This window comes from Lingula anatina, chromosome 7 (assembly GCF_051362555.1).
Source record: "Lingula anatina isolate TDL-2025a chromosome 7, LinAna3.0, whole genome shotgun sequence".
NCBI classification, from domain to species: domain Eukaryota; kingdom Metazoa; phylum Brachiopoda; class Lingulata; order Lingulida; family Lingulidae; genus Lingula; species Lingula anatina.
Window position 1 is genome coordinate 23,563,371 of NC_141773.1, and position 12,418 is coordinate 23,575,788.

At 36.8% G+C, this 12,418-nt stretch overlaps 1 long non-coding RNA gene across 1 annotated transcript; it reads left to right on the plus strand.

The window, feature by feature from the left end:
• Positions 1-9,715: 9,715 nt before the first annotated feature.
• Positions 9,716-12,125, plus strand: LOC106162749 (uncharacterized). The gene is made up of 3 exons (XR_001238371.3): positions 9,716-10,044; positions 10,330-11,319; positions 11,797-12,125. It is a non-coding gene; the product is annotated as an uncharacterized LOC106162749 (long non-coding RNA).
• The last annotated feature ends 293 nt before the right edge of the window (positions 12,126-12,418 follow it).

Consider the following 12,418-nt stretch of genomic DNA (forward strand, 5'->3'; position numbering starts at 1 on the left):
AGCTGATTTCTCACTCCATCTGCAAGAGCTTACTTCAGTTTCCATCATGACAGCACGCTTGCTCACAGCTCTCGTCTGGCAAGTGGTCTGTTACAGAAACATATTGTTCTGAGGATGGGGCAACCATCTTTGAACCCTGATATTAACCCTACTGAGCACCTGTGGCGTGAATTGGGGTGTGCAATGCAGAGGAGAGGTAACCTCGTAATAACCTTGACCAACTCCTCAACAGGAGTGTTACCCTTCTTAAAGGTTGTTACGCCGCCTACAGGAGATAATTGCAGTGGTTGGCACACTCGCTATTAAACACGTGGCATTTATTGAGCACATACTAATGCTAATTGTGTGTAAATTTGGTGAAATTTGGTGGCATCTTTTAAATTTAATGGACATTTCTTTACCTTTGTGGAAATCACAGTGAAACATTGCATTTGAGGGGGTACATGTCATAAACTTGAAAAAGTAACATAAAATATGGATATCGTCACCACAAATTTGTATTTACTTAACCATTAATCATGTCAGATACGGTATATGGAATAAAATGCACTTTTTACGACAATTTGTGAGGTGATTATTTGTAAACAAAAGCACATGGAATGGGGGGTGGGACAACCTTTTTGACCAATGTTGTATATAAATCCTGGAAGTCACTTTCTCTTATCACCCATGTTATCTAATCCCGATGATCCTGATTTTTACTCATAGCCAAAGTCAACACACCTTGGTGTGATGAACATATCAGGTTTTCTTATAAAATATTAAAGAGGCGTTGGAATCAACTAAAATTTACATAAAACAATCTACCGTCCTAATATTATGTATGTGTGCATTTTTGCCATCTAACATAAGAAGATTAGATACAATTATAACGTCAGAAAATACAATAGAGGGAGTGTGATAATGATAGGGTCGCTAAACGATTTTGACGGAATAAAGTGACTAGCCTAATCCTCTTGTCGCCTGGGTAGGCACGCCCCCTTAGAGTACTTATGTAAACAAAAGGTCTTCTATGGAGAACTATCTTTTTGTTCAACAGCTTCGCGCGTGCAGCGGATTATGTTTATACTGACACCATACAGATAACTGCAGTTAAATCTGTGAAAGCTGTTATTTTATTTATTCTGCTGTGTCGGACGTTTTGGGCCAGTCCAATGGTTCATTCACTCATTCTTTTCTGAAGATTGGTGATGCATATTTTGAGTGCTTCTGGCCATAGAAGGAGATATAGGTTGGATGAATACTAAGTATAAAAGATGGTTGCACCTTATAAGATTGTGGAACAGACTTTTGAGCATGAGTGACGATAGGATCACAAAACAAATTTTCATTAGAGATTATGACTTGGCAAAAGAGGGTAACATTAATTGGTGTGTTCATGTCTCTCGAGTTTTAGCTGTTTGTGAAATGGAGCATTTGTTTATTGATTTAGTTTATTGTGATGTTGGCGTTATAAAGAACATATTATTTAAACTGCAGGAGAGAGCCTGGAAAGAAGCAGTATTAAAAAAACCAAAGTTAAGGGTCTACAGAAAACTTAAGGAAAATTTATTTGTGGAAAATTATGTTAAGTACAATTTAAAAGCTGCGGAAAGATCGATCATGGCCCCGTTTTGATCAGGGGTTCTTCCATTACATGTAGAAACGGGCCGCTTTGTTAACAAAAAATTAGATGACAGACTATGTTTTCTTTGTAACACACAAAAAGTAGAAGATGAGTATCATTTTTTATTTGATTGTCCAATTTATAAAGATTTAAGAAAAAAATGGTTTGAAAAAGTAAAAGTGGGTGATCTTATCTTTCATGACCTGGAAGTGGTTAAAGAGAGACCTCAAGTGCTTTTTACAGATTTTCATAGAAGCACAGCGAGGTTTCTCTTTAACTGCTTTCAGGTCAGAAAGAAGCTCTATACAACTAATGTTTGGTAACCGGTGACTCTGTAAGCCCATAGGGCTGGGCCGTTACTTATATATTCACATTATTGTATTATATTTGTATATATTCGGCATTGTCACAGAAATAAATCAATTTAACTAACTATTAACCCTCCTTCTTACAAGAGAAAGGAAAAAAGGAGAGAAACAGAGACAGTGTCAAATAAAAAGGGTAAAGAGTAATATAATACATTAATTAAAGGGACTCGCGGTGGAAGAAACGATAGACTGTTTTGCATCAAGGTATGCAATTATAATCCCACATGGCCCATTGCATATACGGCCGTACTTTAAATACATTACTCATAGTTGTATTAAATTACATTATTTTGCTGAATAGTCATACATTTTAAAGTTGATCTTTCAGGAAATCGTTTTGTTTGAAATAACACAAACGACAGAGGTAAAATCGCATATAAATTTATTTTGCAATAAATAACTTTATATTCAAGGTCCATCTACACTGATTGTGAGCTATTACAGAATGTATCGTTAAGTTAATATCTTAAATGTATATCTTTCACTATTTGCTTGTCATGGTTAGAGAATAAAAAAGTATATGATGGGGAGTTATTGACCACAAGTTTCATTTTCTTAATAAGCAACAAGAGTAGCAGCTGTCTTAAAGTTGGCAAAAGAGGGCACGTGACAGATAAAACAGTTTGGTTTGATGAGTTCATTACACGATGTAATTCAATGTTTCTACCACGAGCTAATCACCCAAAAGGCAATAGAACAAAAACAAATAATGTGTGATCAGTACGGAAAATTGAATATAATTTCTTGTGAGTTTGTATGAAAAATAAGTCGTTGAATAAACGGTGACCTTTAGTGTTAATCTTCACGAAGCTTCCGCTTTCGCTCTTCATAAAATCGCAGCCCTCTGTTAGCTTGGTTCATCGCAGCAATGTAGTTTTTCCAGCATTCTGCAAGTCTGGTTGCGTACAATGCCTTCATCTAATGCCTTATCATAAATTAACTTTGTGACATGAAGTAATTAATAACATACGCCTGATGAAAAGGGCCTTTTCGTAACTAATACACGTGCACTGTCAGGCAGGTAAGTTGTTTAAAAAAACATCGTCGCCGTTCGTCGCCCCTACCTTCAGGAAGCTTATCCTCCGCTTGGATCACCGGCATTTTTTGTTATCTGACAAATTAGGGCAGATGTCAATTAACGTTTTAGCTATTAATTCTAAATTCACTAATATTTCGGACTAAACTCCATGTCAGATTCATAGCCATGACGCAATGCCACCAGAGTAACAGTTTAAATTTCTATACATTCTATTTCGTTTTAAGCCTGATGTTTTTTATTATCAGTTGAAAACTTTAATAATAATAATAATAATAATAATTTATTTTTCTATGGCGCATTCCATTAAAAATCTCAATGCGCCTTACAACATTCACTTAAAAGAGCTAAATAACACAATACTTATATAAGAACACATTACAATTTTAAAGGACTAAGAACTAATTTAAAGAACCAATTATTCATATTCTAAAATGATAAGAACCTAAAGTGACAACATTTAAAATTAATCATAAAATTACAGTACACCTTATTAAAAACTAAAATTAACTATATGATAGTTACTGATAGGCTATTCTAAAAATATGAGTTTTCAAAAGCTTTTTTAAAGTATCTATGTCACCTGCTGCTTGTATTTCAGAGGGTAAGGTGTTCCAAACTTTTCCATGTTCAACTACGTAAACGTGCACGTACACTATTCTGGACTATTTTATTTTAGCCAACTACACAAACAAATAGCACTAACTGCCCCCCCCCCCCCCCCCCATTAAACAAACACACCCCTCCTTGCTTACATTTTGCCGTTTTTGCGTCACTCGTTATTGCACACACTGAAGATCTGAGGCACGTATGATACCATTCATTGTATGATAATCTATGCTAGCCTTCACATTTTACAGACTAAATTCCTCAGACCTTACAACACTACCGGTCTCCTCGAAAATCTCCCCATCTAGGGACATTCCCGGATTCAGAATAAAAATTCCCTGATTTATCAGACTTGAACACGTGGCGATAAAATGTTTCGCTAGATTTTGTTAACACTCAGCGAAATGCGCTTAGTGAAATGCGCTTATATTCCAGTTACCTATGGAGATAGGCAAGCGACGCGAATCCTTTTATTAACCCTTTATGAGTTTGGGTAAAAGTGTGAAAGACAGGCAACATTCTTGAGTCGCTGTTGATATTGTTCGCAATTAATATTGGAGTATACCTCCTTCGCCTACATGTAAACATCAGACAAGGCGTTGAGATCGATAAAAGTGGAGGTGAATCTGAAAAATTAGATGCGATTTTTGTGAAATGACTTATTAAGTGATGTGCATGTACCTAACATGTTTAAATTCTTAATTTTTATTATTTGAAACATCTGTCATACACGGCCTCATATTTATATTTCTCTCAGGCCATACTCATTTTATTGTATAACATGGGACTCTAAAGCACAGGGCATTGCGAAAGTTTATTGGCTACAGAGACTTGTTTTCCTTCATGCAGTTTTATAGCTTGGATGAACTAGAAAGGCTTTACTTAGCTTTACTTAATTTACCGTACTAGTATTAAGACTGTGTATATTTACCCCGTGGACCATTTGAAGATTACACTGCGATTAATGCGGTGGAAAATACAATAGAGGGGGTGTATAATGATAGGGTCGCTAAACGATTGTTGACGGCGTGTAGTAACTAGCCTAATCCTCTGGTCGCCTGGGTAGCCATGCCCCCTTAGAGTACTTATGTAAACAAACGGTCTCCCGTAACGAACTATCCTTTTGTTCAACAGCTTCGCGCGTGCAGCTGGTTATGTATGTAGTGACACTATAGCTAACTGCATATAAATTTGTGCTACCTGTCATTTGATTCATTCTGCTGTGTCGGATGTTGTGAATCAGGCCACTGGTTCGTTGACTTATTTTTTCCTGAAGATTGATGATGCAGATTTTGAGTGCTTAATTATTTACCCTCCTTCTAACAAGAGAAACGGGAGGGAGAGAAAAAGAGAGAGTGTCAAATGAAATGGGTAATGAGTAATAGGGGAGAGCGGGGTTGGTTGGAACACTTTTCACCTTTTTTGCGATATCTCAGCAGTCAAAGCTTTGGGGACAAAAATAAAAACACTGATAGGGGATAATTATATGCCGCACTCATCTATGAAATAAAGCATCAAGTAGGTATTTTTATTTTAGAGTAATAAATACTCAAAGTTGCCTCTTAAAACGTTCCATCTCACCCCACCCGCGGGGTAAGTTGGAACAGTCAGTGGGGTGAGTTGGAACAAGAGGGCGAGTTGGAACGCTTGCATATAAATTCAAAGTATAATTCATTTTAAGAGTAGGTTTATCTATACTAATTTCCCAACAAGAAAGTATTACCTTGTATTCGTATCTCCATAGTTTATAAGTATTTTTTAGGTTTATAATTTGCTTTCAAATAGTCTTTTCGATATATAAACCATATCCAGTTACACTTCATTTCATAATGATAACAAAAGTGGTGTTGTTTAAGAGAAAAGAAATTGAATATCACATAACCTATCAACAACAGTATGTTAGACCTACAAATGAAAACTGTATCTCTTTCAGCTAGACCTCAGAATCAAAATCGCAGTTCTGACATATGCACACTCGGTCACCCTTAATTAGTACAGTCTTCATGTGACCACTTTAGACATACAATGCATTTAACCCATTTCTCTTTTGGTCGGCTGTTACTGAACGGCTCCCCACAAACTAGACATGGCCACTCTTCTAATGTTGACTCAGAATCGCTGATCATTTTTAATTTCCTTTTTCTTGATTTTCTCTATCGACTAGAAATATTTAACTGTTTTTTTTATTTTTGTTGCACTTGTCCTTTTTAATTTTGTTGGGCTTGGTCTTTTCTTTTTCGAGTAGCTCTTTTTCAGGTGTGTCAGTTAGAACTGCACTGCATCGTTTTCTTCTTTTAATCTTTGGGCTGCGACGGTGAGCCCAATTATTGCAGGACTTGAGCTGTTTTGGGGTTTTCTTAAGTGCGCTATAGTGTGCTGTAGCACCTCTTCCGGTGAGGGCAACTAAGATTTCAACTGAAACTTTGCCTAAGTTACGAGGTGAATGTTTGTCTTTTCTGGCGGATTTTGTACTCTCGTTCACTAAACATTAACAGCAACCCCCAATCCATTACACAAAGCATTTAAAACAATATTGGCAGAATTAGTGTTGTATAGTTTATCCATAACGTAGGCTCTCAGCTAGAATATTTTCATTTTGCCGCGAAATACAGAGTAATAATCCACATTTTCTTCCACTTCTAACAGAAATTTATCGCAAAGAGTAACAGTTGGCATGCAGACCCCTTTCGACCAAACAGCTAGCAACTGCATTTAACAAGCAGTGACCATCCCCCCTTGTATTTTCTACATTCCTGCATCTTGGATTTCGTCTCCAGTTGGAGTTGTACTGGGTTACTACATTACTACTCTCTTTAAAGTTGAAAATAAAACATTTAGAGAGATAAAAAAAAATGAAAAGCACCGTGCGGGGTGGGTTGGAACACTCCTGACAGTGTTCCAACTGGCCCCATGTCAAATGTCCCGACCAACCCCCATGACGTCATGGCCTACTTATGACAATGTACTTCTTAAACACGTGGGAGGTGAATAAAAAAAACTACAGCTTTTTGAACATAAATGATAAAGGTGGTCCTAAGCGCTATGCACAATTTCAGTGATATAATCCTTATACTTTGGTTTACAGCACGATGAGAGTCAAAAATATGAAAACTTACTTCGAGTAGCGAAAATGAGTTTTTTTCGCATAAAACTTTTACTGCATTTTCGAAACTTCCAAAAGTTTACCGGATGAATGGCCATACCAAGTGACATTTTTATTCTGAAGGAGCACATGATCGGTCTTGTGGTTTAAGAAATAAAGCCAATGTTCCAACTTACCCGCGTTCCAACCCACCCCGCTCTTCCCTACAATACATTAAATAAAGGGACTCGCGGTGGAAGAAACGATAGACTGTTTTGCATCAAGGTATGCCATTATAATCCGACATGGCCCATAACATGACTCATTGTTGTATGACTTATATTTGTGCCGACTTATATTTTACTCTCGTTCATTTCGTGAAACTATTTCCTTGAATACTGTATCTCCTGATTCTCCGATTCATAATAAACACCCACTGATTAATCAGACTAGAACGCGTGGCGATAAAATGCGTCGCTAGATCTTGTAAACACTCAGCGAAATGCACCTAGTGACTATATTCAATGTGCCGTCACTTAATTGCTTTCTCGATTTCATTAATTGACGATATTAATTGCAGTAAACAAGGAAGAGGAAATGCTGAAGACAAAACAACGTCGGGTCTTTGCGTGACTTTCTCCCTAAACATTTTTTTTCATGTTGCTGTCAAAGAAAAAGGAGCCGAGTGCTGCTGCTGCTTTTGCAGGTAGACTTCCTCGTTTATCATTTAAATGCTCCCCTCCTCCAGCAGACCCAATTTGATGAATGTCATAGTAGTAGCTATAGTACACTGTATATCAGTTCAAGTTATGAAAGGTTTGAGCACAAAACGATAATTTGAGGCTATTTTTTCATTCAAGACAAAATTAAGTATCTACGGTATGTGACAATAGGGACTTTACAAAGCTTAATTTGTCCTTAAATATATATTCCAGTAGCATATGGATTTAGGCGAGCGACGTAATTGTAACCTCAACCTGAGTTTTTTTCAGGGGAGCGTGGGTAGACAGTTTACGTCAGGTGATTCGTTAAAGTCGAGGAGTGTTTCACTTTCCAATGTGTAAATCATATGTCATAAAAACACTATAAGAATTTTTTTTTTTTTTTTTTTTTTTTTTTTGTTACAGTCTGCAACATTTGTTCATTTATATAGCAGGGCGAAGTTAACGCCAGAGGTAAATAGTAACTAATACCGTATTCCTCCTCGTCCATTTATTTAAATCGTATCAAAACGTTTGATACACAATGTTCATTAATGTCATTTATTTGTTCGAAATAGCTCGGTTATGCCAGGATCAGTTTATGTTAACTGTTACTGAATTGGAAGATAGGAGTCGTGAGCTGACCGTGCCTGAGCGTTTGTTTTTTGGTTTTAACATATACATCTTAAGTAACTGAATAAGCTGATAATTAGCATGGCATAAGGTGGGTTCTGCAAAAAAACGCCATAACAGGTTTCCTGTTCCCCCACCCTATTTCGAGACGAATGACAAAGCTACAAGTTTCCAGATTATAATCACTATATTTACATGGTATGAATGACTAGGAAAGTGCTGAGGGGGGAGGACGGTGGGCACGCATGATAAGAAAAGAAAGTAAATGGAGCCGTGGGTATAACACTAATCAAATTGATCAATTTTTAGGAAGCCTTTAACTAACATTAACTTTCTATATGACAGGTTTCATAGGCGTTCATGTTGCAGTTCTATGGATTTGTCTTCAGTTCTACCTAGGATCCAAAATATTTTGGATCCTAGGTTCTACACATAGCCTGGAGCCCCAGCAGGTCAAATCTGCCTGAGCTTCACACATCTAGCTATAATACAAAGTTAACACAAAAATTAACAAATGAGTGAATGTGTGAATACAACACATTCTTTATCACTTTTACAAGACAATGGAGGCGAGCAAGTGGAGTAATTACAATATACAATAAAAGGACATTAGTTTAGAAAGCTTACTTCGGGTCAGCCCTTTGCTTGTTCGAATGAAAGAGATAGATATCGCGCCGCGACTCCCTTTATTAAACCTTCGTTTGTTTGTGTAAAAGTGTGAAAGACAGGCAACGGTCTTGAGTCGCTGTTGATATTGTTCGCGATTAATATTGAAGTATAACTCCTTCGCCTGCATGTAAACGTGTTACTTTTCCTCATGTTCACTATATTTCTTTTAGGTGGTTGAAACAAGGCGATGAGATCGATAAAAGTAAAGGTTAATCTAAACAATTAGATGCGATTTTTGTGAAATGACTTATTAAGTGATGTGCACGTACCTAGCATGTTTAAATTCTTGAATTTCTAATTTGTAAAATCTTTCATACACGGCCTCATATTTGTATTACTCTCAGGCCATACTCTTCGATATTATTGTGTTACACGGGACTCCTGGAAACCTGAAGCACAGGGCATTGTGAAAGTTAATTCGCTACGGAGTCTTGTTATCCTTCATGCAGTTTTATAGCTGGGATGAACACTGCGAAGTAGAAACTGGCTTTACTTAGCTTTACTTAATATACGACAGTTGAAACAAAACCAGTCTGCAAGGCTTGCTTTGATTTGGCGTTAACCTTACACTGGTTTTAAAAGAACAAATATAAATACGTTGGATGGATTAAATCACCGACTTCGTTATATTTTAACTAAATGTGTTAATTTGCACAGTAACACATATAATATTTATAAGTTGTCTGTCGTTCAGCACGCATTATAGGCGAGTAGCTAAACAGTGACGATGATCAATCAAAGCACAATCTAGGCAAGTATTGTTTGCAAAATAGATCATGATGAATAAACCTACGCTTTAATAAATAATCACCACACGGTTCGGTTATAGTCACTTGAAAGCTTTCGATCAAAGACGTTCAATGAAATCACAAATTATTTGACGATTAAAAAATGGACAGGTTCAAGGTGCAGTTATTGTTTCAGCTTTGATTTGGCGGATGATAGTAGCATCACGCCCTAGGTCTAAGCGAGTTGAATAGAAGCTTTTTATCCAAGCATCCTATCCTTTGTTTTCTCCTTGCGTCACAGTCCGTGCGTACTTCCGGGGTCCGCCATTTTTTTACCCCAGAACCAGCCGAGCGTGCCCAGGACAGAGCATGAAAACGTGACGAAGTTTGTTGCTTTTTATCATAAAGTACAGTCATGCAAGTATGTGGCATAGCTGGATGTACCAATAGACCGAGTTCACAGTAAGGTACTAGTTTCCATAATAGGCCCCATCAAAGCTGAAGGCGAGGAGACGCAAAAGTTGTTTGAGGAAAGGCGAAGGTTATGGAAGGTGGCAATAAACAAGAAAGATATCACCTCGGAGGAGAAATGGGATGGAACCATTGTCGGCGGTACGTATAAATTTCATTTGTTTGTGTTTTTTTCAAACTCATAGTGTGTGTGTGATTAGTGACGATGACAACTAGACATGCTCTGCCTGTCAGGTGTAGTCTTTCTGTCAATCTTAATATGTATTACGTCCTGTTTATGCTGGGCAATTTGTGTCACGTACATGCCTCCTGCTTAATGCACATTTAACCACGTTTACTTCATAATACCCATGCAATCCAATGTCTGTATTTGTTAATAAACATATAGGTTTTTATTAACAATGAATTGTTTTTGTCATTTTCTAGGTATCAAAACCTATCTGCATGACAGTACCAGCCCACCCTGGCTTCCAACATGCCATTCAGCATGTACTCCAGTATCAGCCACCAGTAGATATAGGTGTGCCAGTCAGCGTGGGGAATAAGGCAACGTGCAGATGCAATAACTTCACTTACACGTATGAACCTTTAAAAAAAACAAGGCCAGGATGTGAACACCCTCAACTTCAAAATAAGAGTATCAGTGATGGCGAATATTCCTTTTACGCTGGTGAGGGCATTGAACAAGATATTTAGCACACTACCTGTGAAGTACAGGGACCCACAAATATCACTTAAGACACACAAACTTTAATAACAATTGAAAATGACAATTAAGTTAGACTTGCAGAGTCTGACAGCAGAGTGCCCTTTACATGTCGTGATCTATACAGGTTTGAAGTATATGAAAAAGATCCAAACGAAGTTTAATTTTATACTGGATTGCCCAATTTTTGTTATGCCTTATAAGATTAAGAATGATTTATACTTTTCAAGACATGTCAGTTCAGTTAAATGTGTCACTTGCCACAATTCAGGGATGTTTTCATTCCACACTCAGTATTTTTTTTTATAAAAGGCTGAGTATTTTGGTGCACTGGCCAGAAAGGGAGTATGTTAGAGAACCGATGCCATGTGTTCAGAAAAGAATTTGATGACAAAGTTGTTTTACTAGATTGCTTCGAACTCAAAATAGAAAAACCTAGTGAGTCTCTGAACAAGGTGTACACATAATCTAATTACACTCATCACCATACAATTAAGTGTCTGATAGAGATAGCCCCTTAAGGTTGAATCACTTTTATTTCTGAAGGGTGGGGTGGTAGAACTTCAGATAAACAAGTCACAGAAGAGTGGACTTCTGGACAATCTTTTACCTGGTGATATTGTCATGGCAGATAGTTTTTCCATTGAAGAATCTGTCAATTTTTACCATGCTAAATTGGCAATTCCCAGTTTTACATGAGGAAGTCACGGGTGTGACTGAAATGCGCAATACACTGCAATACAGTGCAACACAGCGCAATACACTTCATAACACAAGTCCAGTTGCAAGTAAACACAGGAAAGTGTAATCTCAAATAAAATAGGGTGATATAAAAGCAAAACATAGTACATAGTAATTAATATTACTGATCTAACTTGACAATGTTTTCATTGTTTGGTCAGTCGCCATGTTGGCGAGTAGCTCTTCTTGGCCAGTAATATATCCAAGAAAAGCCACTCGCCAACATGGCTGCCAACGGGACAATATAAAAGTCTTGCTGATGGGTTAAGTTATATCAACGATATTACTTACCTAGTAATATAGGTTGTTTTTATACCACCCTGCTTTGCTGGAAATGGTCATTTCTTTTGTGTAATTGCAACTGGATTTGATTTTTGAAGTGTATTGAACTGTGTTGCGCTGTATTGCGCTGTATTGCGCATTTCAGTCACACCGGGAAGTCACAGCTGCATCCAATGGAAGTAGAAAAGACAAGAAAAATTGCAAATGCATGCATTGATGTAGAACAGGTTATTGGTTTGTTTTGTAGAAAATTAAAAAATTTTGACAGCATTATACCATGGGAGGTTTTGAAGATGAAAAGTGGAGAGAGTGTACCTTCAATTGACAAAGATGTGAAAGTGTGCTGTTGTCTCACAAATTTATGTCCTTCTGTTGTTCCATTTGGTTAAAGGGAAGGAACATGTGAAGAAAAGATTGAAGTGTGTATGTATTTGCTATACATGAAGTATTTTAATTATAAGTAAAACAAAGAAATAAATCCCATGAAAATAAATTCAAAGTAATTTATTTGCCTTATTTTTTGCTATAAAAAAAATCCACTTGATCACAGAGAAACATGACCAAAATACTTCTACAACTAAGAATAGAAAAAATGTAACTTAATTACATTCTAAAATTCCACTGAAACATGGCAAATTCAACTAAAAAATGAATGACAGAATACAAATTGGAGTAAAATTGTTTGAAATAAAAATAATTTAACATCACTGCACTGTTGTTATGCACATATTTTGAAGTTCACAACATTTGAATACATTATCACTTGCATAAGATGAGTAATTGGAA